The 25,044-nt window shown below is 44.9% G+C and overlaps 1 protein-coding gene and 1 pseudogene across 1 annotated transcript in view; both read right to left on the reverse strand.

The window, feature by feature from the left end:
* The window catches only part of AGAP2 (ArfGAP with GTPase domain, ankyrin repeat and PH domain 2), a 126,406-nt gene that overhangs the window by 50,340 nt on the left and 51,022 nt on the right, over nt 1-25,044 (reverse strand). The window lies entirely within an intron of this gene.
* LOC136643478 (5S ribosomal RNA) lies at nt 6,885-7,002 on the reverse strand (annotated as a pseudogene).

Below are 25,044 nucleotides of genomic sequence, written 5' to 3' on the forward strand. Positions count from 1 at the left end.
GCAGGGAGCCCTCCGACTCATCTACCATTTTCACAGGTGCTATCCATGTAAGCCTGGCCCAGCAGGATGGTTTGGAGAGGAGGAGCAGGGATGATGTCACAGCCCCAGCAAAGAATTCCTGCATTCCAAGGATGAGGCAGATGAATCTGAGGAGGAGATGGATTGGGAGGGGAGGTGTTCTCAACACAGATCATGGAAGCTTCTACTTCAGGACTTTTTCTTGGCAAGGGGTACCCTTGCACCACCACTTCAGACCAGAAGATACAATTCTACCCTCCTAACACTACACACTCACCTGGCACACATGCAACAGAATCACATTCTCCCACTCGACAAAATTCAACTGTTGTGAACCAGGCGAGGGCCTTTTATTTAGCCATCTACTTAGGTGAAGTGAAGTAAGGGGTGGAGGCAGCCACCTTGCAGTCCCCAGCAGGTACTTAAATCTTCAGTCTGCTTCACAACCCACTGAAACAGCATTTGCTGGGTCTGGCCTAGTCTTGGAGCTGCTGGTACTATCTAGAACCATTTAAACTGGATTGAGTTACACAAAGGGTCAGACTACAGGGCTTCAGTGACACACTTTGGCGTAAAAACATTAGTGACATGATGAACTCCAGATAAGCGTGAAAGATGTCCCCAAGACAGGAGGTTAAAATGGCTCCTTAGCCAAGCCAATTTGACGTCCCCCACCCCTGCCGGACAGTGTTGCCAAGGAGGGAGCTCCTCTTATCAGCCAGGAGTGAGCAACTGTAGGCATAAGGGCTACTTTGCTGAGAATAGAAGTTTGATGGGTATTTACAAAAACAGGGGGGGGAGTAGAAGATAAATAATAATAATATAATAATAATAACAGGTATTTATATACCGCCTTTCTTGGTCTTTATTCAAGACTTTATTCAAGGCGGTTTACATAGGCAGGCTTTATTTAAATCCCTTATTAAATAGGGATTTTTACAATTTGAAAGAAGGTTCTTTCTTTCAAGAACCACTACATTCAGGTGTTTCATTCTGATCTGGCTTCACATTCTGGCCTCCATCCTCCCACGCTCAGAGTAGACGGAATAGCTCAGCTTCAGCTTGTCAGCTGCTCCAAGGTCGCACGGTGCCAGTGGCCTCGAACTGGCAACCTTGTGGATGTTATCTTCAGGCAGACGGAGGCTCTACCCTCTAGACCAGACCTCCTGCCCTGGAAGAGCAGGAGACCTGGGTATCAGCTACATGCAGAACATGCCACATCTCAATTGCTGGAGTATACATAAATTGGAGATAAACCATTGCGGTGATGCGATTAGCAATTTAGTCTACACAGGCAACAGTTCAGAACACTTGTAGGAGAATAACTTAAGGGGGGTTAGTATACTCTTCCAATCCGGACCAGTACTCCAATTTGCTGTTTTTATATATAGATTAATAAAAGCGCTAGCCCATCTATATGGCCTTAGGACTGTCTTTTTTCCCTTCTTGTGGAAATTAACATGCCCCCAAGTACTCATCTACAGAGGTTACTTCACTCTCTCCAAAGTTTTTTTTGAAACTTTATTTTATTTTGTGCAACAGGAAAAAAGACCATACATAAACGTGGCCATTATAAATTTACCAGTTACCCAAAAACAAAAGGAGAAAAAAAACAGATATCAACAGCCTACGATATTGAATAAATCTACATACTACACACAGTTTTAACTGCTTTATCAAGAAAAGGCCTCCAGATAGTTTCAAATTTGTCCCTGTGCAACTGTGGTCTATAAGCCATTTGCTCAAAAACTGATAGGCGCAGACCATCATCCATCCTAGACAAACACCTCCCTAGAAAAACTCAGGTTCACATTTCTGGACTCTCAGAGTTCAATGCCGTTTGAATGAATGGCAACTACACGAGCAGGACGTGGGGAAACAGACACATCTTAGTATTCCAAGTCTCAGTGACATGAGAGAGAACACAGCGTTACTCAGAGGATGGAAATTCTGGACTGTTATCTAGAAAACAATTAGAATTAAAATCTAAGCTCATCAGTGGGTCCTGTCAACGCCCATAATGATGTTGCCCCTTCCCCAAAGCATTTATTTCAGCCCAGTGACCCACATCCAAGGCTGCCATAGGTCACAGCTTGGTCCTCACTTGACAGAACTGCTAAAAAGACAAACTCATCCCCTTCAACCTTTCGACGCTCTCCAAGGTCCTGAATGAAACAACTGCAGTCATTTCAATTTGTGCCACTTTTGTGGTCAAATTTAAGGAATGAATATTGTTGAGCTTTTGCGAAAAAACAAACACACAGTAACTACCTGGCCAAGAAGGCCAATTGTATTTCTTGCAGATTCAATTTATATTTGTTTTTCATCATTATGTTTTGCAATTTCAGTATCTGCTCCACATTCCCCTTCCCCACAGCCATGCCCAGGCTAGTTATTCTGAAATAACCATCCTGCCTCCAGAGTTTCTTTTTCCTACACCCTCTTCGAGTTAGTAACCACTTGAGCCATGGAGGTCACCATAGATTACTCCACATCATGGTCATCTCCATCTGGATTGGGTGATTTCTGCCACAAAGTTGCAAATGTTCTTTAGGAGGCATTTGCAGAGGCATCAAGGAAACTGCTCACTAGGCAAGCCATTCTACTGTCAGCGAGTAGCTCATCTCCACTACCACGGTGGCCAATTTCCAAGTGGTCTCTATATGGTAGTTGAAACACATGCACTCAGTTTTAGATCAGTCTTTCTTCTTTTAAGGTACAATCCTATGGGCACCTACTAGGGAGAAAACCCTATGTAATTGAATGGAACTTCTTTCTCAGAACATGTCTGTTCTGCCTTCATCAGGCAGGTCTTGCTGGGGTGCAGATGAGCAGTTAAATGAATAGAAAAACAAAACCAAAAAGCAGAGTTGGGATGGAGAATGGGAGGGGAAACTATGGCAGTATGCTGCAGGCTTTAAAATCCTTGTTGGCCGGGGGGGGGGGGAACTTGGGTTGTCCCATCAGCACTGCCTAGCCACTCAACTGGTCAACCTCATTGTCTCCCAAATATGACATGGCAACCTTCAGGCCTCCAAGATAATTCTCATTTCCAAGTCTGGAGAATGCCATGCTGGAAAATGCTCCCATAATGCCAGGTGGCTGAGAGGAGGCAAGGGTAATTGCCAGCCAAACTGAGGGATAAATATGCATGTGAGCTTCCCTTCACAAGGCACCCAATATCATTGGGCATGTTAATATAAACGGGGACTCTGTGTACATAGAACAGCAGCTGTTTACCTCCCCTGAAGAGAAGCGACCTTCAAAGACACAATAGTGGGTGATGATGCCTCAATTCAGGACTGAAAAGTAACTGTCAGCTCCCGCAATCTGAGTCACCAGCAAGGCAGCTCATTAAAACATCAGGCCCTGCCAAGCTCTGACGCCACAAATGGAAGTCGGTGCAGCAAGGAATGGGGAGCAGGGCGGGAGAACAGGGAGGGGGGGGCAATCTACCAGCATTGTTTCATCCCGCATGTGTCATTAACTCATTTTTAAGAGGCCGCTGAGAGGAATGAGCAGCCACGCCCCTGAGTGGGAGTTTGAGCACTATGGAGTTCTTTTTATATACTGTTTTAAAAGAGAGGAAATAACAAGAAATCGCGTCCTGGTGGGTAAAGAACAATTAAAACAGAACCAGCAAGGCTCTTTTCCCAGCTCTGACACATAGGGCACAATCCTCAGCAGGTCTACTCATAAGTAAGTACTACTGTGTTCAATGGAACTTACTCCCAGGAAAGTGAGGTTAGGATTGCAGCCTCAATGGGTCAAGTCTCTTGCTTCTGCTAGATCCAGCTCTTGTGGGGAAGCCACCCAGAAATGAGGTTAGAACCCCTCAACACAGCTAATGCTCCTGGTGTGTTTTCAAACCAGAGTTAACTCAAAATCCAGCACACTCTCAGTTGGCCAAAACAGAAGACCATTTCAGTGATGGGAGGGCTGAAACATTTCTCAGCCCACTGTCAGCTGGCCCCCTCCAAATGATACTATATCAAGACAGAACATCACTTACAGGACATCCCAGGGGAAAATTCATAGCAGCCAATCGTAGACAATTGAAAAGAGCTCCATACTGCCACTGTTGCCGTCTCCAAACAGGTAGCAGGGGAAAAAAAATTTAAGAGGGGGGGGGAGGAAGGACAAACAGCCATCTGCTGTTTCTCCCTGAAACCTTCTCAAAGTTGTCCCCAGTTTCAGTATCACCAAATTTTGCACACCAGCCCAAGTGAGAGACCAACAGTTCCTCAACAAGAATCCTCTGCTCAGCACTATTTCAAGCCATGCTCAGGGAATCCTGGCGTTCCATGGAAGTTTAGAATATAATAAGAACATTGGTACTGGCAGACAAGCTTCCCTGAAAGACTGCTTGTTCATCACTACTGACCCTTCTCTTGCCCTGAGCAGCTGCAGCCAAATGGCATAGGGCATAATCTCCTGGCCACACATTATGCAGTTGTGAAGATGTTTTTGACTTCATGTAATGTGTAGCCAGAAGCTGAAGCCAACCCTGGCATTCATAAATGCATGATACATGGATGAATGCAAAAGAGTATCACAGATGCTCGCTGTGCTTGCAGGTTTGAAAACATGGGCACGCCATAAAAATGTAATATAGGATGTGGGTCTCCATTTGCACACAGAATGACAGAGAGGATCCACAAGCCAAGCCATGCCCTTTGTGTTCTTAGAGTGTGCCCTAGAATGGCATCTGGAATCTTCTGCAACACACTAGGGGTGCTGCAGCACGTGGACTGGTACAAAAAAGCTACCTGGAAGGTAGTGCAACAGAAATCATTCCTAAGGTGGAACAGTTGGCTTCTCTGTACAAACCAAAAGCTGCTTCACACATTATGCTTCTATAACATACAAACAACATACACATACTCATCAGAGAACCAGGACTGGGTACACCTCCCTTTTGAACGTATATTCAGAACTACACAATAGATGTATTAAAAATAATCATCATCCTTATGATAGAATTACAATGCAGCCACCGAGGATACAATTTGAAACAAAAGACTGGCATGGGGGTGGGGAAAAAGGGGGAGTTGCTGAGACTTAAAGTAGTTCCAACAAAAGGCCTCCTGTCCACCAAACCTCATTCATAAGAACTATAAGAGGGTGTGGCCAAGTCAGTCGCATCCTACAGACTTGCTAGGATGTTGGTGAGAGTTGACTTTCAGGTGCTTGCAGGGACAATGGTATGCATAGTACACCAGCAGAATGAACTGCAGACATCAAATTTGGGCCACAGCTTAACCTTAGAACATGCAAAACAATTCTCTGGGCATGTGCGGAATATATTTCAGTTACTCCCAAGGTCTTCCATGGCCAGACCAGTCACCCTTGGGATTACAGACAGAGAATGTTAATACCAGGCAGGCTAAAGCTCTATGGCACCTATCTGTCAAGAAATGACACCTCTCTGCTTGTAAATCCAGACTTTGGTCAGCCTCAACACCATCTCCGGGGACTCCTTTTCCAGCACTGAGCACAGACAATGAATCAAACAGTAAGAGATTCTAGATTTGAATCTGGGAAGTAGCCACAAAAATGAACTGAGAGCAAGAGCCAGGCAATCCCAGAGCAGACTGTGAAAAGGTTTGCAGCCAGAAGCAAAGGCTGAGAGAAGCCTCCTATTATTTTGCAGCAATAGAGGGAAACACAAAAGAACACACTGCAGGTGAATGGAGCCTGCATAACCTACGCCATCCTCAGCTGGAGTTAACTCAGCTGCTTCCCCAAAGATGCCAACTGTGAGAGGTTCTGGTGGAGCACATCAAGGAAAAAAGGAGGAAGAGACTTTTCTTTTCAAGTGATGTCTGCGTTTCCTCTAGCTGTACAGCTGAATAAACCCCAGCCTTTTGTTAACTAGTGAAGATGGCTTCACAGCTACAAGAAATTTATTAATCCTTGTGGGAAAGGACATTAAACAGCAGAGGGCAGTGGACTGGGGAGCTCAACCATCTGCGTTCCCCTTAAAAGAAAAGAAAAAAGTGAACCACAAATAGGCAGCATTCAGAAGTTCACTTTTATGCTCATTTAATTATCCATCAACTCTTTTTTTTAACAACCCGTTGTACTCACAACTAGATTTGCCAAAGAGCGGTTGAAAGGACAGATTTTCCCTCCACGCCTTCTCAGTACTTACTATGAGTGAAATTGACATTCTAGTTAAGGATGCATGAAAATGGAGGGACGACAATTAATTCTTGCAAACACTTTGGCCACCTATGAAAAGTGTCCCACTTTTTGATTTTTTTTTCCCAGTGCCTAGAAAAGACACAATTGTTCCTACATTCAGAGTGAGAGCAAAGCGATGTAGAAAGTATAGCCTACGGTCTGAATTGGCTTCACTTGCCCGTAGTGATCTAATCACGCAGTGCAATCTGATTGATGACATGATATCCAGTGGTATTGCTAGAAGGGTGTGGGCTGCACCGGGTGATGCGCACGGAGGGGGGTGATACCACTACTGGCCAAAATTGTTAAAAGCTTGGTATTTTTGAATAATACCATCATGTTATATCTCATTTGATGTGTAATTTCACGCAGAATGCAATGAAATAAACTGCATTGGAATATCTCTATTCTATCAAAAGCTACAGCCAAATAACCAGCGGGGGTAGGGCAAAGGTCATCACCATGCCCACTGCCCAGGGCGTTGCCCTGCCCACTGCATGGGAGGAGGTCCTTCATAGGGGTGATGCATTGGCCTCCCGCACTGGGGGATGCAAACCCTAGTGACACCACTGATATTATAATTCCCAGAAAAATTATCAAGTTACACTGGGAAATGGTGATGGAGCAGCAACTGATGGAGGAATGGTTGGCAACCTTCAGTCTCAAAAGACTATGGTATAAGCCTACAGCACCCGGTATTCCCAGGCGGTCTCCCATCCAAGTACTAACCAGGCCTGACCCTGCTTAGCTTCCAAGATCAGATGAGATTGGGCATCTGCAGGGTAACAGTGGCTGGGTTATTGTTAATAGCAGATGAACAAGGTGAACCAAGGATAGGGGGAAAAGAAAAGAATTTCAGGGAACATTTAAAGCATCATATTCTGTCCTGAAAACATGATTGTTCACGAACAATCATTCAGTGTAGTCCTAATTCTAATCTGCCTGGGTAGCAGTTATTTTATATTGAACACTGAAGGCAACCATACAGATCTATTGCAAGTAATGGCAGACGTTTATCTGCTGAGCTGGGGGGAGTCAAGATGGTGAGCCTGACTTCCGGATGGTTCACACAGTTGAACAACAAAGAGAGCACTCCTCACAAGGAAGATTATGCTTGAAGAATAGATCATTTTGCGTACGGACAGTATCAGGTTCAGCCCCTACCATCTCCAGGTGGAACTAGAAAAGACCCTTGGCTGAAAACCTGAAGATTGCTTTGGAAGAGAATGCTAAGCTAGACTCTGTATAAGGCAGTTGCATGTGTGCTCAGTAAGTCATCTGCAGATGGTACACAATGCTCCTTATGTTCTCCTCCGTTTTCTGTCCTTGACAGAAAACAAGCACACTCTACAAACCAACAGGATACTGGTCTAGACGGACCAACAAGGTTCCGCTTCTGATATACACTTGGCCTCACCACCTCAGCTCCTGATTTTGCATAAGACCATAAATCATCTTTTGGAAGCATTTGAGCTAGCACACTGAGAGCCCAATCCTATCCAACTTTCCAGCACCAGTGCAACCGCAATGCAGCCCTGAGATAAGGCAACAAATGTTCCCATACCTTGAGGAGGCCTCTGTGACTGCCTCCCCACCACAGGATGCAGCGCACGCCCCATTGGCACAGCTGCACCAGCACTGCAAAATTGAGTAGGATTTGGCCCTAAGGCTGCTATCCTATACACACTTACCTGGGAGTATGCCCCATTGAAATCAATGGGACTTACTTCTGAGTAGACATGCCTAGGATTGCACTGTAAATCATATTTAGAATTTATGAAGGGCTTCTTCCTCACTACATGTTTCTCCTCACACACAATGTCTCAGCCGTCCTTACAAGAATCTTGGAAGGAAGGCCAATTCCATTATCCATGTGTTACAGATGGGAAAGCAAGGTAGAGGTTCAGTGAAAAGTGATTTGTCTACTGTCACTTATTAAGTTCAACAGAAGGATGCTTTGGATAGCATATGCAGATCACACCAAGGGCCTCGAAGGCAGCTGAAAAGAGTGGTCACTGAGATCAATTCCAAGTAAAGGCACCGTTTTATCCATAAGAACCACCCACTTCTCAATTCTAGCCACTGACAAGAACTTTAAGTCCATTGAGCTTCTTGGGCTAGCTTTCCCAAGGCTCACTGCTGACAACTTGAAGCCCTTCATTAAAGTTTCCATAACCTCTCACTGGACTCCCATCCATAGTATGCAAGGTTCAGATTTGGAGTCCACTGCAGAAAGTGGATTCTCATCTTGCTCGTGCCTTTTAGGTACAACAGAAACAATCACCATAAAGTCTGCCTGACCAGCCAACCCTTTGGTTAGGCCAGAAGAGCCCCTGAAGCTAACCCAGTCCCCACAGAGCAGGGCACTCAACTATGGATTATATTTTCTGACAGGATGTGGAAACTGCATCTCATCCAATCAGACTCAAAAAGTGAAAAGTGCCACGGGAGGCCAAACACTCAAAAGTGGCTCCAGAAATGAGAGCTGGCACCTCTCAATTGTGCTATGCTCAGAACAAAAGCAGGCAAGGTAGAAGAACAGAGGTGGTATGAAAAGAGAGTTAATAGGACACAATAAGATTCTTGGGCTGCAATCCTTAACTGAACACAGTGGGACTCACTTCCAAGTAGATGTGCATACCATTGTGCAGCAATTCCAGTTTTCCCATTTAAACAAGAGCATGTGTTCAAAGTTTCCAGCATCTTCCTCCTTTCCTGTTATTGTCTCCATCTTCTTTGGAACAGTATCAATTTAATTGGGCTGTGTGTTCATGCCTTCCAAAGGCGAGGCCACAGAAGTCAAGGCTAGTGCCCTCCGAGAGGTGCCATCCAATATTGACAATAGAAAAACTGCAATTCCTATTGAGACTAAGACCCAAGAATAGTCAAGGGAAGGAGGGAATTATTATTATTTTTTAATCACACTGGCAGCATTTTTTCAGGGAGATTCTACACATCCCTTTCCTACATCGGTGCACATTAGTCAAAATCTGTTGCTTCTTCCTTTTTAGGGCCAAACTACACATAATGAAAAATGAATGCGCTGACTCTTTCAATTTGGGGGTTCTGTTATAAATATCATGCATAGGAACGTGCAGTCTGGATCAAAACCACAGTAGAGTCAAAGTATTAAAGGCCCCCCCCCCATGGATTCACTCCTAATCTTATGCTTCCATGCGCAGTATTCTCAACATAGACAAAAGGGACAGTACATTTTTCATCATGTCTAGTTTGGCCCTTAAGATACTCTGGGGGACATTTATCTTTCTTTGTAGTACAGTATTAATGGCTTCAAAACCATCAATCAGGTTTGATCAGCAATTCTCCGCATTGGCTTTCCTTCTGTTTATATCTCCTTTCTTTGGCCGGTTCAGAATATCTTTGTTAAACTTCTCCCCCATCTTGATAATATTTTCCAGAAATGCAGGGGGGAAAATTTTCAAAAATGGAATTTTCTCTAGTGCTTTTTTTTCCCATGGGAAATTTTTCATTTCTAAAGATTCGTCATTTTATAAGATTTATTAACAATGAATGGATACCACGACCAACACAATATTATGCAAACTCAGCAATTTCAAATGTTTTTATTGTCCCTAGGAGAGTACATATTCACCTGATTATTTTTGGCTGTGCAAGTCAAATCAAAGCTTAAATTCTTGTTTCATCTCAGATTGCAAGTGAAAGCAAAACCAAAACTGATTAATTTTTGTTTCACTTTCTGCAAGCACACAGAGCAGTGTCATTTCTTTTCTTGAGCTTGCAAAATTGGAAGCGATTGCATAAGATACTAGGGTTTTTTATTTAGTGCCTTTTGTTCCTTTGAAATAAGTAGAACGTCTAATCAGAAAAAAGCACACTACTGTGTGGCATCATTAAAATGAAGTCACCAAAGGAAGAATGTTGGCAGACACAAGCATTGCAAAAGTTTTAAATTGGTTTGAAGATAAAATATTTAAACCACACTTGATTTAATTTTTTTCCTAATCAAATATTTCAGTTCAGAGATTTGTGGCTATTGGGATATTGGGAAATTAGCATAGGTTTTTTTATTTTTAATGTTCAACAAACATGCTAAATCCAATCATGTTCTGCTTGGAGCATCAAAGAATTTTCTGGAAAACACACACCTCTGATATTACTCCTTTCCGTAAAGCCCTGTATCAACTTCTGATCATATTCCATATCTAATTAAAGTTTCTTGTTCTAACTTTCACAGCTTTCCATTGGTCCTCACTGTGGCCCGGTGCACATTACACTCACCAAAGGTAGGCTGCCACACTCATCCTCCCTATGGTGAGACTTCACGCCACAACTGTCATTCATTATTTACTTCATGGTTTCATATCACAACCTTCAATATAAACATTTCCCAGGTGACTTACAGAGCTGGAAACACATACAACAACATTTTAAACACCACAATAAAGCAACACAAGAACAAAACAGCTGAAAAACAGCAACATTAAAAATGATCTCTGAGGTTAAAATGTCTGGGATAGTAAGATAACTATTAGCCTGGCACTGTCAGATACTTTCTAGGAACGGCACTCTACAAGTGGTACCACTATCAGACATGGGTACTTGAACCACCACCTCCTCTTGAATCAGTCTACTTGCACTTGGCATTCCGCACTGGAGGCCTTGCTATGCATCCCACCATCATCTGATATATGTATTGTTGGAACTGTGGGACAGATGATGGTGGGATGCATAGCAAGGTGGTGGTTCAAGTACCTAAAACCGTACTAATTAATGAATTTAATTTAATAAAGGGAAAATCTTCACCCCTAGATGGCAGAGACATCTGGAAGAAGGGGCATTTGAGGAAGGCCTTCTTACACAGTCAGACTTATGTCAGAGCAGACAACACTTCCAGTACCCAGGTCCCAGGCCACAGCAGGCTACGAAAATATGTTCCCATTCACCAGTTAGCAACCTAGACTGCAAATAGTGCAAAATTCAGCTGCTGTGTCATTGTCAAAGGCAACTTCACACACAACAACACATGACAGTAGCCTAATCTGGAGTTTACCAGAAAATGGAAAATCACGACCAGGCTATGCCGCTCCATGAGAAGCTGCAGCATGTGAAAAGTACCTCATGCCAAAGACCACTCGAGCCTTCAGTGACTGAATTTATGAGCACCTGCAAACCAATCCCTGATGCCAAGGATTTCCTCGATCTGCCCCATGCCAATCCCTGGGCTGGCCAGGGCCCAGAGGAAGACAACAGTGAATCCCCTAAATGACAAGTCGGTATTGCCATGTGATCCTTCTGCCACGGCACCATTTTCTAAGCATGCAAGAGGACCCTTTTCCCTCCTTGACATTTCTTACATTAAGAAATGTCCCAAAGTTAACAGATGAGAAAAATAAGGATACCTCAATCATCACAATGGTGCTCCGAACCAGAAGCCTGGGGTCCCCAACACCAAATCGGAGACTACGGCTGCAACCCTAACCACACTTTCCTGGGAGTAAGTCCCACTAAACACAATAGGACTTACTTCTGAGTAGACCTGGTTAAGAGTGTGCCCTACCTCTCAGCTCAGGTGACTGCTTCACAGCCATATACAAGCAGACTCCCCAGCCTGAAATACAAATATTCAAACCAGAACGCATGCGAACAGAAAGCCTGAAAGGGGGGTGTGGGGTAGAATCCCTACTGACTACCACTATAGGCCCAGAAAGCCTGCATTGTGCCAGACATGGGATACACCAGTGGTACTCAAACCGGGACATCGTGACGCCCCAGCCTGAAGGCCCTGGCCTCTGCCCCCTTAAGGGGTGGGGGCAGGGGGGAAGGCAGCAATCCACTCTCACTTTCTGCATGCTGGGGAGCCCTGCAGACGTTTGCGCAGGGCTCCATGCACCCCCAGGATCCTGCTGCAGGGACTTGTTAGTACATCCCAGTCCCTGCAGCCCCCTTGAGCGACACGATCCTGGGGATCGCGTTGTTGCCTTCCCCCAACCCCCGCTGCCTCCCTGGAATAGAATCCCAGAGGATAATGAGACACGACCTGTACCTTGTACTGTATCATTAGGGTCCACAAATTTCAGGGACCTCCAACTACCTTTGATTCCATCTTAGGGCGCAATCCTAACCCCTTATGTCAGTGTTTTCCAGCACTGGCATAGCGGTGCCAATGGGACATGTGCTGCATCCTGCAGTTGGGTGTCACTCACAGAGGCCTCCTCAAAGTAAGGGAATGTTTGTTCCCTTCGCAGAGCTGCATTGCCCTTATGTCAGTGCTGAAAAGCACTGACATAAGGGGTTAGAATTATGCCCTTAGTCTTTTAACAACAGCAAGTAGCGCTCTCTTTACTAAACCAGTTATACAACCACTTCATACCACAAGAGCGTATAAAGAGGTACTCTTGGGGACTCCCCCACAGCCCTGGAACTTCTTTCCCCTGAAGACTTGCCAAAGTACAAACCTGAACATTTGCCAGCAACACTGGCAGGTATTCCTAGGTGGCCTTGGTAAATGTGCGCTGGGGTTAAGCAGGCACACTAATTTGAATTCCCCTAAGCCTTTTCATGTATTAAAAGGGCATGGTTTTATAGGAGTTCAATGGCTACCTGCTCTGTGGCCTTGAGACAGGATGAGCTAGAAAGCCAAAAACACAATGACTTTCCCATAATTAGACTCACTACTTCCTACCACATTTTGAAGATCCGCCCCCCCCCCCCATCAGTAGCAAATCCTGATCTGGATAAGATTCCAACAGTGACCACTTGACTGGTCATACCCCCAATGACACACCAATTGGTTCAACACACCGGTTTCCACAAAGTCAACCTGGGTTGACTTCAACACATTAAATGTGAATTGGTCCAAAGATTGGACGTGGAGAAAACGCCAGCCCAGGGCTTACTTGTAAAGAGTGGGGAAAATACTCAGATCGGTTGAGTGCACAGAAATGCTATGTTCCATAAAGGCATCTGAAATACTTAGGCAGCCCTGTGCAGGAGTGGTGCTTAGCGAAATAGTGGTCTTGAAAAGTTTGTAATACTTTTTTTCAGTCCTATTCATTTAAATGCAAGTATATTTAAAGCCGCCCACTATTATTGAGATGTTGCTTTTAACAACTGTCTGGAGAGCACCCCTCCTGGAACAGGGTGGCCCAATCTCCCCTCCCCCCCCCAGTCTCCCCAGTCACATCCCACAAAGCCATCTCAGTTCCTCCCAACACCCCGACAACCTTGGCACATGCTTTGCTTTCCATTGATTTCCAATTGCCAGCTGTGTGATTGATGCGCTCCAGGGACCGAGATCAGTTACACTCCTCCTCCAGCGTCTGAAGTGGGAGGAAGGGAGCCAACTGCACTTGGATTTGAACCCTGCCAAAAGGCTGCTGTATTTCTTTCCCATCTTGTAAACCAAGAAGTCAGGCGGGACCTAAGATAGCAAATTACAAGATGGCTCACTTGGCACCGTGCCTGTCTGCCACTCAAGCTAATCACAGGCAGGGGGGCCGACTCAGGTGGGACCTGCAAAGATGAGGGAATGGCGTGGGAAAGAGAGGCTTCCTCTCATCAGATACCTCCCACCTGCCCCACAGATGTACTTGTGTTTGTGAGAAATGCAACACTGCAAGGTTGCCCTAAAATCACACAGATCTGCACATATATAAAGACGTATATACAGGTGGTTGGGCCATACCGACACATTCACAGGGACATCAAAATTGTTGGGATCGTTCTTCAAGAGAGAGCGAGAGAGAGAAAGCCAACGTTTGCCACACGCATGACCCACAGCATCTCCATTACTGAAGGCATCTGGAAATGGAATATTCTTACCATCCTTCCTCAAAACCCTGGGCTTGATCCGCATAACAACCGCAACCAGCACCGAACACACCAAGCACAGTTGGGACTGAACGCTGAACTAAAGGAATTCCAACCTAGCTTCATTCTGGGAGGGGGATCTGCAATGATGGCCAGGGGCATGCGAGAAAGGGATAAGCCAAACATGGATGGGACCTCCTCCACTCACAGCCTTCCAGACGCAGACAGGAAAGTGACTCTTCTTGGGGAAAACCTAATTCAAAGAGCAGCACTGGGGTTCAGGCCAGCAGGGTGTTCTACAGAACCAGGCTCTGCAGTCCCACAACGTTCTCCAAGCCTGGCATTCTATTCCTTAGAATGAAACAGAAGGTGAGCACCTATCCCCAAGCTCAAAGCCCAGTACAGCAGGTGTGGTTCTTCTGCTCCTCATTCTGAACATGCTAACTGAATTTTCATTTCACTGCAATGGGAGCAGTGGCCTTTTCCCCCCCAATCTGTGAAAGCATAATAGGTCAAGTGCACCTCTGCGTACAAGCAGAACGCCTTCTTAATCAGTGGGCAAAGTGGAATTATTCCAACTTTCCTTTATGCTTTAGTGTTCAAGAATTTTTTCCAGTGTTGCTTTTCCAAAGAAAAATACCCCAATTTCTTGTCATAACTTCAAGATCTCAAAACACTAATTCAAAAGAATTTTTTTCAGGACCGCTTTGCATCGACAGCATCCGTTTTCCTTTTTCTCCTCCTCTTTATGGGGAATACTGTTTTCCACTGTGAAATTTCCCCAGCTGCCACCTTAGCGCCACAGGTCAGGACAGCCATTTCTGTGTGGCTGTGCTGCAGTGGGCTGAGTCGCAATTCACCCACTTGGCATCCCCGTAACAGCCATAAAAACATCCACAGGCAGAATACAAAATGCATCTGCTCTGAAACTGCAGCTGGCATGCTGCTGATAAATGGTGCCGTTCTCCCCGTGCGTGCGGCTAACCGCAGAGCCCCTCACAGACGTCTCCTTCCATTCTGTGGCTCACTGAATGCCGAGCGCATTACCGCTCAGAGCTGCCACCCCAAGATTTTAATGGGAGGGGAAATTATTTGATATTCACTTCGCAATTACAGGATGTGAGTGTTGCATTTCTTCCTGAATCATCCCCCGGCAAAACAAATACAAGCGCACAGTCCTGATGTCTACAGATTCCCCCTTCATTAACTTCTTCTGATTATTAGACTATTTTTTTTAAGTGCGATTAAAAAAGAGTAAAAATACCTGAGCCAAGAAAAGCTAAATTTTGCAACCTGTACAACTCATGCAAAGAAAGCAAGTGCATCTGCTTCAATTCATTTTACATAATTTATTCTGTTTCTGGTAGTCACAGAAGGGACATATCAGTTGGGTGCATTGAAGCCCCCACTCCTAATACCTGTAAATCCTGTGGAGACAGCCTTCACGCCCCAGACTCAAAGTTCCCTAGCGATTGCTGACACTCTATTATATTTATACCCTGCCTTTCTTCCATGTTGGAAATTAAAGTGTAGTCTGAGTGGTCTACGGGATCTCCCATCCAGGAACTGACCAGACCCAGACCTGCTTAGCTACAACAAGGTGGCTGTTTCATGTGCTCTCAGGTCACACCCTGCAATCATTGGAGCTATAAAAGCTGGAATTGCTTCTCCTTTGCTCCCTTCCCCTCAGGCAGAGACATCACTACAGCTTGAGCCACCCAGTGCAAAAACTCCATTGTGTCACCCCCATGATGGACCTCCTCCTGTACCAGGCTATACATAATGAATTACAATATCATATGCACAGCCTAAATGCAGTGGCATCACTAGGATTTGTGTAACACCCAGTAACTTTATTTTATATATAACAATACAGGTCACCCAACAAATCAGTAACCAACAAAATACCAGTGGCCAACTCAATGACACTCACACAACTGAATAAAAGTTCTGGTATTAGCTCTGGTACATGGAAAAGAGAGCTGACATACTAACATCTTATTGGTTCCCTGCTGTGTCATAACACCTCCTCATTGGCTCTCAGAACAATCAGCCTCATTGGCCAGTTCTGAGTTATAGAAATTCTCTGTTTGTTACATAAGGCAGTTGTATTTTTCTTTTCTGGTTATATGGCCATAACATTGAATACGTACAGATATTTCAACGCAGTTTGTTCCACTGCATTCTGCATTAAATTATGCATCAAATGATATATAACATGATGGTACATGTGTGCTCCAGTATCCATGGGGGTTCTGTTCTGGAACCCCCACGATTAAGTGAAACCATGGATACGGGCAAATGCCCCCCACCCTCTGGAAGTGAGGGGAGCATAGTGAGGGGGGCCGCAGACCTGATTCACAGGTAAGTGCATCTGCAGATACGGGATACATGGATATGGGGGGGGGGGCTGTATTCTTCAAAAATACCAAGATTTTCACAATTTTGATCAATAGTAGTGTCACCCTGCCAAGTGCGTCATCCACTGCCCTCAGGGTTCTAAATTCTGCAGGAAACACCACATTCTATGCTCCAGCCCCCCTCCCCCAGCTTACAAAAAGTTGTGAAACACAAACAGTGCAGTACATGCACCACCCTGACAAACAAGACAAATGATCCGATGCTAATAAAATAGTCAAATAAATATGCCCAGATTGTGGACTGAATGTCATTTGAATGCATCAACAGTCATTTTCCAGAGAATATAAGGTATCTCCTATGAAATGGGAAATGCTTACCCATAGCCTCTTCACACATAATTTTTAAGGGTGCTGTTATGTATGAAAGTTATGCAGGATCGAAATCCTGCATAACTGATTGGCCCAGACTTCTGGCTGGCCAATCGGGTGATGGATCGAAATCATACCATCTGATTGGCCCTCTAGTTAATGTTTCAACTGCACCAATCATGGGGAGTCTGGGCAGAGCTAAAGGGTATAAAAGCCAGGGGTGTTTGCCTTGAGTCAGATTCATTGCCAGGTCCTGTTCTGAAGATGGAATAAATGTACTGAGCTGTTCTCTCTATGCCTGCCTTTATTCACATGGACCCACTATATAACAGTACAGTACATCAAAAAGTGTTAGAGGGATTGAGTGATTCATATGCAGCACACTTGTCAGGAAGATGGGATTCGTTATAGCTCCCAAGTATATGCTTGACAACAAACTCAGGTGTTCTTTCTGAAATGACCCACAACTGCACCACTGTACAGTGATGTGGTAACATTAGAGAGAGGAGATTCATGGCACATTGAAATCGTAAGAAGCATGTCAATGGGCTCCAAGATCATAGAACCACAAGGGACAAGTAGAGGCCAACCCTCTGATATAAAGGAGAGATTCCCCACTTATCAAGTCTTCCCCACCCACCCCCCATGCCCAGAATAAGCCATGCAAGCCAAAGCATGTCACAAAACATCGACCAAGGTGCAACATGGCAAGAGGCCTGCTGAACATTCTCCAGTTGACTCAAGGGAGGGACAACAAGTAAGGAGAAAAGATGCTCACAACCCATTCAAAGAGGTCTAGTAGCCTCTGGAAGGAGATTAGGGTTGTAGCTCAGCAGGAGAACACCTGCTTTGCACACAGTAAGTTCCAGGTTCCATCCCTGACATCCCCAAGCACAGCTTGGAAGTCAGATATCCTAGAGTGCAACTTCCAGGTGATATAGACCATAATGACTGAACTGACTCAGTGTTAAGGCACTTTATGCAACCACATTACTCTGCCTACTTCACATTTCTTCAGCCATAGGGGTATAAGTCTGCTGTTTTTCACTAAGATTCTCTGGAGCTTAACAGATGTATTAACAGTCCTAGTAGAAGTCCCATTATGAAGTTCATAGACAAGATCATACAAGAACTATGGACTCTGGTGGTTCCTGCACTATCTTGACTTCCTTTTAATGTTATGCTTTTCATTTTTGAACACACTGTAACATAAATGAGGTCTTTGACCTAGGACAAGATAAGGATATGTGCCTCTCCCAGCATGTTACCCTATCCGCTTCTCAGTCTCCCAAATCTCACAGGTTTATAAACACAACAAAGATCTTCTGTATCTGATTTTTCTGTGATTTTCCAGGGCGAGGGGCAGGGACAGTTTCTCTCCACCACTAAAATCACTCTAGTTGTTAACAGCTAGAGAGAAAACAATCAGTATGAAAAATGTAAGGGCTGTCATTATGGAGGTGCTAGAATGACAACATCAGCCTAAATTCAGCACCTTCTCACAGAAGGCTGCTCAGGATTGTGTTTGATGCCCAGTCAGAGTTTTATTTTCATACAAATAAAGTTTCCTAGAGGACCATTTGAGGAGTGAAGAAAGAATGATGGTCTAGCACAGGGGTCTCCAAACCCCGGCCCAGGGGCCAGATGCAGCCCGCAGCAAGCCTCTTTCCAGCCCACGGTCAACCTCTTGTCTCCTGAAAGCCTCTGGCCCACTCAACTGAACATGATCAGAACTGTGCTCTGATTGTGTCTGGAGGGTGTTCTGAGGGCCAGAGAGGTGGAATGAACGAGCCCATTCATTCATTTATTCACTCCTCTAAGTTCCATCTCTAATTTATTTATTTAAATTTTATATTTTAATTTTTTTTTCCCTCCACAAGATGCCAGATATTTGATCCGGCCCTCTGGCCAAAAAGTTTGGAGACCCCTGGTCTAACATCTCAACATTTGACTCCCAACAGCTGCCTGCTATCAAGTTCTAGTGACAGATGCCACTTTCTCTAGAAATTGGTGACCAGAGGAGAGCAAGGTGGGAACATCTTGGGGGTGGGTGGTTGCTTTGTCCCAGCAGCCTCCAGTGGCTGACTTCTGCTCCATCCCTATTTGCTGGTCATTGGGCATTCATACGTTAAAATGGCAAATTAAACAGCAAATACATGAAGGAAAAACAGACTCTGGATTTTTGCTGCAAATTGCTATGTCTCTCCCTCCACCAACCCATCTCCAGATAACTGTCTTGACCCATGGAGTACAAGTCACCAAAATTCATTTCTGAATTCAGTAACAATTCTGTCCAAGGGAAAAGTACCCTAAGCATGTCTAACATGATAAACAAGCCTGAGAAGTCTGACTTAGTATCATTTCTTGAGTGATCTTCACAATTCTGTGCTTTCTTAAAATCAGGGGATGAATTATCAACCCCTGGTGGATGGTACAACTCGCTTTCGTGGAGGTGTAATCTGTGTCGGCAAAATCTGTACTTGGCAAGGTATTATAGGCATACACTGGAATAATTTTGCACTGGTGTTTGCAATATGCAAGGTATTTTCTTCTATGGGGCCAACAGTGCAACAACTACAGGCTAAGCAAACTTGCTGGAAGTAAGACCCCAAGATCCCATAAGACTTACTTCTGAGTAAACATGGATTGGGAGATATAATAGGCATTCTTCCAGCCAGAGAATGCTGTGAGCCATACTTTTGCAAGGGAGCATAGAGATCTCACACAAAGAGTGCTCTACACCCTCACCAAATTCCTGGCAACAACCATTTCCAGGATTCCTTAGGGAAAGTGGTGATAGTTAACATGAAATATGGACATGTCCTATCCCATTGTTGTTTAGTTTCAAACACTCAACACAGAGGGAAGCAAACTAAAAAAATATGGCTCTCTCCTGACCATTAAAAGTTTGCATACTTCTGCAACATGACTTAAATTGTACAATAAAGGAACCACCTTATCCTATTTCTGCCCAGCCCACAGGTGTACACATTTTATCCCTGTTGCATATATGCAACGTTGGGCAGAAATAGTTTTAATTTTCTGAATTCCCTATTCCCTGGAGCAGTCACACACCAATTATGGCCACCAAAGGAATGGCTGTGAAATCTGAGATTTCCCCACAATGCTACACTTAGCCTGCAAGTCATGACTTCAATTAGAATCACACACATGCATTGAGCAAAGGGCTAGCCACCATCAGCAGCAAAAATAAAAATAAAAGTGTGGTAACACCCTTAAGGATTCACCAGCTTAGAGTAGTGTATAATATTCATACATGTATTTGAAGAAGTGGGCTCTAGCGCATAAATGCTCATGGATGATTTACTCTAAGGTGCAATGGGATTTCCTTTTTTTGCAAATGGATCAAAGCTTAATAGCGACACACACTGCACAATTTTCCAAGCACAGGGCCTGCTGGAACAGTGGAGCTGGTTCTGCTCCATTGGTTCTGCCCTCAGCTTGCTGAATGACCTTGAAGAGACAGAGGTTGCACCTCAAATCTGTGCCTCAGTTTCTCTACACACAAAGCAGGATGACAAACATTATCTTAGAAGGATTGAAAATTCTCATTGATCAATATTTGTAAATGGCTCTGTGATCCTTGCACAAAAGGATGCTTCAGATTTCAACCAGTTCATTGTCAGCAGCTGTAAGAAGTTTCATTAATCCTTGGGAGCCTGTCTGGGCACAGACACAGGAAAGCTATACAGAGTATTGGCTGTTGCAGCAGGGGACACATTCTCTTTACTACCATATACTGTATTAAAAATCAGTTGAAATCGTGACCAAGTCCTAAAATGGTTTAGATCTTAGGCATCAAGTTCAACATAAGAAAACGTTGGATGTCTAAGCAAGACATTTTATTGAATTTTTGGTTCCTAGATTACTCTGTCTACCTTCTCACTCAAGATCTTCCTCCACATAATGGTGAATCCAGACTCTGCTATTAAAGGGTCTGAAGGCATTTTCACATGGGAAGCTTAAATTGGCTTTCCTGTATCCCAGTGCACAAAGCGTATGCAAAATATACACTGGCAAGAACGCACATTTCATTTCTTTTTCACAATTTTATAAACAGCATTAACAACAATCAGAGAGAGAGAGAATGCTCTAAGATACTTTTCAGAGCAAGAGCAATTTAAGGGCCAAACACCACACTACATTAAATGTGACACTGCCTGTTTGATTTTTGTATGTTAATGGATACAGCTGCAGGGAAGAATCTGGATTAGGTCCACAGCATGTGGGGAGAAGGTACTGAACCTTTTCCTGCTTAGCCCTCACTGAAAACTGTGCCCCCAAAGCTGCTGTTAGCCCTGGAAGCTTCTATTGATGCCAATGAAAGCACCACTTCCCAAGCCAACAGAGGTCTCAGTAGGGCAATTTTCATTGAATAGCAGTGCAGTGGGGGAAAAGTTAAAAATCTGTCCCCATGCACTGTGTTCCCAATCTTGGCCTCCTCCCTGCAGCAGCTAATGAATTAAAAACAACAACAAAAAACTAACAGACAGGGCCACACTATGCATTTAACATATGGTGCTATTTGGCCCTCAAGCAGGACCAACTAGTGATCCATCAAGTTGAGGCCAGCCGCCCTCCCCCCCCCCAAGTCTCAATAAATCTGCTGTTCATGTATGCTGCAAGCAAAATTGTCTGATAATCTCCCTTTTCTTGCAACTTCAAACACTCAACATGCCTGATAGTCTGAGCTTGGTGGATCACAAATTGCAAAGGCTTGGTCTAAGAGAGTATGACTTCTAGCAAACATAATGTGTCATGCTCTGCTAGTCTGTCAGCATGAGGCCAGAAGCATAAAGAGGAACCCCAAATAGAAGAGTTAACTTTTCACCAGGCCATCCAGGTGGAATGAGAGTTGCAAGAACACATCATGTTCACAGCAACACAGCTGTTGCTTGACACTAGGTTGGTCCCTTGCTCTAGTGCGGCCTGCCAGGCGCATGGATCAGGCATCATGAAGCAGCACCACATGTGCCCTATTGTAGGATTTGACAGGTATGTGGAACATGCTCTGCTTTCAAAAGCTCCATGCACATGCACATGCTTAGGAGGCAGGGCAGACAGCCATCCTCTCAACTGGGGAAAGCTCACCAGGAAAACATTTAAACATCTCCCACATAACATCCTACCCCACCTATATAGCAATGACCATTCACTCAGGGTATACTACCCTGCAAATTTATATTGATTCTACTCATTTAACAGTCATGGATTCCTCATAGGATTCTGGGAATTGCAGTCTGACCAGCTTGCTGAGAATTCTTGGTTAAAGACCCCTGATTTTCCTCACAAAAGTGCAGTTCCCCAAGGAGAGGGAATGAATATTAAACCAGTTTAAATGTCTAGTGTAGATCCACACCTGCAGAGGAGAATATTGACCTCCTTTTTGTCCTTTCATGAATTGGTAAGTAAATAGATTCCCTCCCTTTGTCCCTCAACGTTCTCCTCATTGCTAGAAGCTATCCATTGTCAAGGAAGGCTTAAACCAGAACCACCAGCTTGTCAAGGCAGGATCAGCTCCCCACAGCACCACACCACATGCCAGCTTGCAGCGGTGTTTCTTTCTAGCAGCACACTGGGGATGAAGGCTCGCCTGAGTTGATGGGGGGGGGGGGAGAGTAATTTCTGCTTTTTAAAATATACCCTTTAATCTAACTTTCCACTGCAATTAACCTCTCACTTCAGAGAGCAATTAGAAGCACAGTGTCTTCTGGCTAGAAGGTCTCTCAACCCTCCCACAGTGGGAACACATCAAGAGCAGAACCACCACCACTAGGCTTTGATAGGCTGATGAGACATCATGCCCCTAATCTTGTACTTTGATAGCAACAAGGCACAGGGAAAAATACATTCCAAATAGCGACCAAAACACTTTACAGTGACAATCAATCCCAATGTCCAGGCAACTCTGAGAACATCCCAAGCATGGGACTATAGAGTTCAACCTTTTGATCATCAACTGAGGGAATTTATCTTGTTTATAAAAACAAACTCCACACCAAGGGAAAAATTCACAAGTCAAGTTATGCAAAGATGCTTATTTTGCCTGTTTTCATTCACTGTTCATACTTGCTATTGAACACAGTTTCAGTCTTTGCAGAATTTGGTGAGGAAAAGGCAGAAGGTGAGGACCACCACCTTGAAAAGACACCTCCTCTCTTACCAAGGTAAGTTTACGACATTTTTCACCTTGTCAAATATCTCTCACGATGAGGGCTAGAAACTTGGTATTGTGTTGTTTTTTTAAACACAGCAGCTGAGATTCTCAGGATTCTGAGATTCTCACCAGTTCTAGAACTGGTGTCAAATTCTACATGGGCTTCAAAGCCTACATAGTCACCAAGTTAGACATTAGCCAGTGTCTATCAGCACTTTTACACCACCACACAGCAGTGTCCTATATCTCACATCTGCACGGAGTTTTTGCACAAGCCTTCCTAACTGTTTCATTGTTTGCTGCCCATCAAATTTTCATGGGGTGCCAATAATTGTTGCCTGGTGGAAAAGAGCAAAAAGCAACCCCCCCCCCTTCACATTCACCATCCAGCAGACCTCTTGACTACACCTCCACTTAATTATCTCCTTTACAGACCCCTGGGCATCCATTCCCCCAGCATCTCCTGCCCAGCCCACCTGTCTTGCATGCAATACTCAGGAGGCAACCAGTGAAATAGCAGAGTTCTTGTTCAACACCACAAACAAGGAGGACCATTTGCTGCAGAGATAAATTATGCTCCCGTTTTGTGCTTTCCGCTTCTACCTCAGCAGGCTCCATATCAGTGTGAAGAGGAGCCCAACCTTAGTATCAGATTCTTTCCAAATAGTGGTGCATCACTTAGCAATCCCCCCTGATCATCATCTTTTCATTGTTGGAAGCTTACAGCACAAAATACAAAATGGAGGAGGAAGGGGGGGAAAAAAGAGTGGAAAGAGTGCATCTGAAAAGCTGTTACCAGTTAACCCTGGCCCCACCAAATGGACTGAGCCCTGGGACTTTGCTTCTGGAATGACACACTACCTTTTCTATACACCTGAGTGCAGCAGCTCAAAGTCAGCTCCAGAACTCTAGAGCATCCTTAGGTGATGCCTTTAATTCTGGCCTGCTGAACACAGGACAGCTCCACGTGGAGGAAGCATCCTTCTCATGCTCTGCCCTATGGTGACTGTTTCCCACAGCCTCCATCACACACACACACCCCAAACCGCTTCAGTTGCCATGGCACACATCTGGGAGCAAAAGGCCCTTCCCCACCTAAGGGAGCACACCTCCACACTCTGGCTTCACTGATTCACTGGTAGCCCTCCATCCACCATCACCTTGGAAACAAGGCTAGGCAGTCCAGCATCTCCTGCTGAGGAAAACTGCAGGTTTTCATCACAAGGTACAGTCAGCACTTGGCCAACAGTCTGAGGCTAAGAGGCAAAGAAGGAAGGCCCATAGCCAGAGAGACAGACCAGGGACAGACTGCACTTGCTCCCGGTGTTGAAGGGATTGTCACTCCTGGATTGGCCTTTTCAGCCACACTAGACGCTGTGCCAGAACCACCTTTCAGAGAGCGATACCATAGTCTTTCGAGACTGAAGGTTGCCAATACAGTCACCAAAAGTCACAAAAACCCGTCCACCCCAAAACCTTCTGACGTCTGCAAAGGTGCAGGTGAGGAAAGAGCTTGACCAGAGGTCACATCCAAGAATCAGTTGCAGAGCTGGAAAATGAAGCCTACAAGCTTCTACTCTTAGATTGCTTGCAACGGCAAAAATAGTCCTTGCACCTTCAGCATGGCTCCCTAAAACAAGATTATTGGGTCTGGTCTCCTCCATACTAAAGCCCCCCTCTTCTTCCAAACTCCACCCTCAACATCCACACCTCAGTCCACTGGCTATGAATCTCAACCATCCCTTGCACCCAGGGAGACAGAAAGAGAGAGACCAGGCCCTCTTGGGCCACTGTACTTACTAGGCAATTCTCCCTTGGCCAGTTCAACACTGAGTAGCTCCTTCTGGCTAAGGCTCCAGCCAGGTCCTGGATGAGTGGGAGTGGAAGCTGGACTCTTGGTGAAGATGCCACTGATGAACTTGAGCATTTTACGGTCACGGGTAGAGGCTCGTCCACCTTCCCGGCCTCTCTTCAGCCCGACTGCTGCTTCCGAGGTGCAGGAACCAGAAGAGACCAGGCTGGCAGGGCCGTGGTTGAGGTCACTGTTGTCCAGAGTCTTGCTTTTATTTTTGTGAGGGGACAGCTTAGCCCTCGTTCCCCCTCTGGGAACTGTCTCCCCACTGCCCTTGACTGCTACCTTCA

The sequence above is a fragment of the Tiliqua scincoides genome, chromosome 2 (genome assembly GCF_035046505.1).
Source record: "Tiliqua scincoides isolate rTilSci1 chromosome 2, rTilSci1.hap2, whole genome shotgun sequence".
Lineage (NCBI taxonomy): Eukaryota > Metazoa > Chordata > Lepidosauria > Squamata > Scincidae > Tiliqua > Tiliqua scincoides.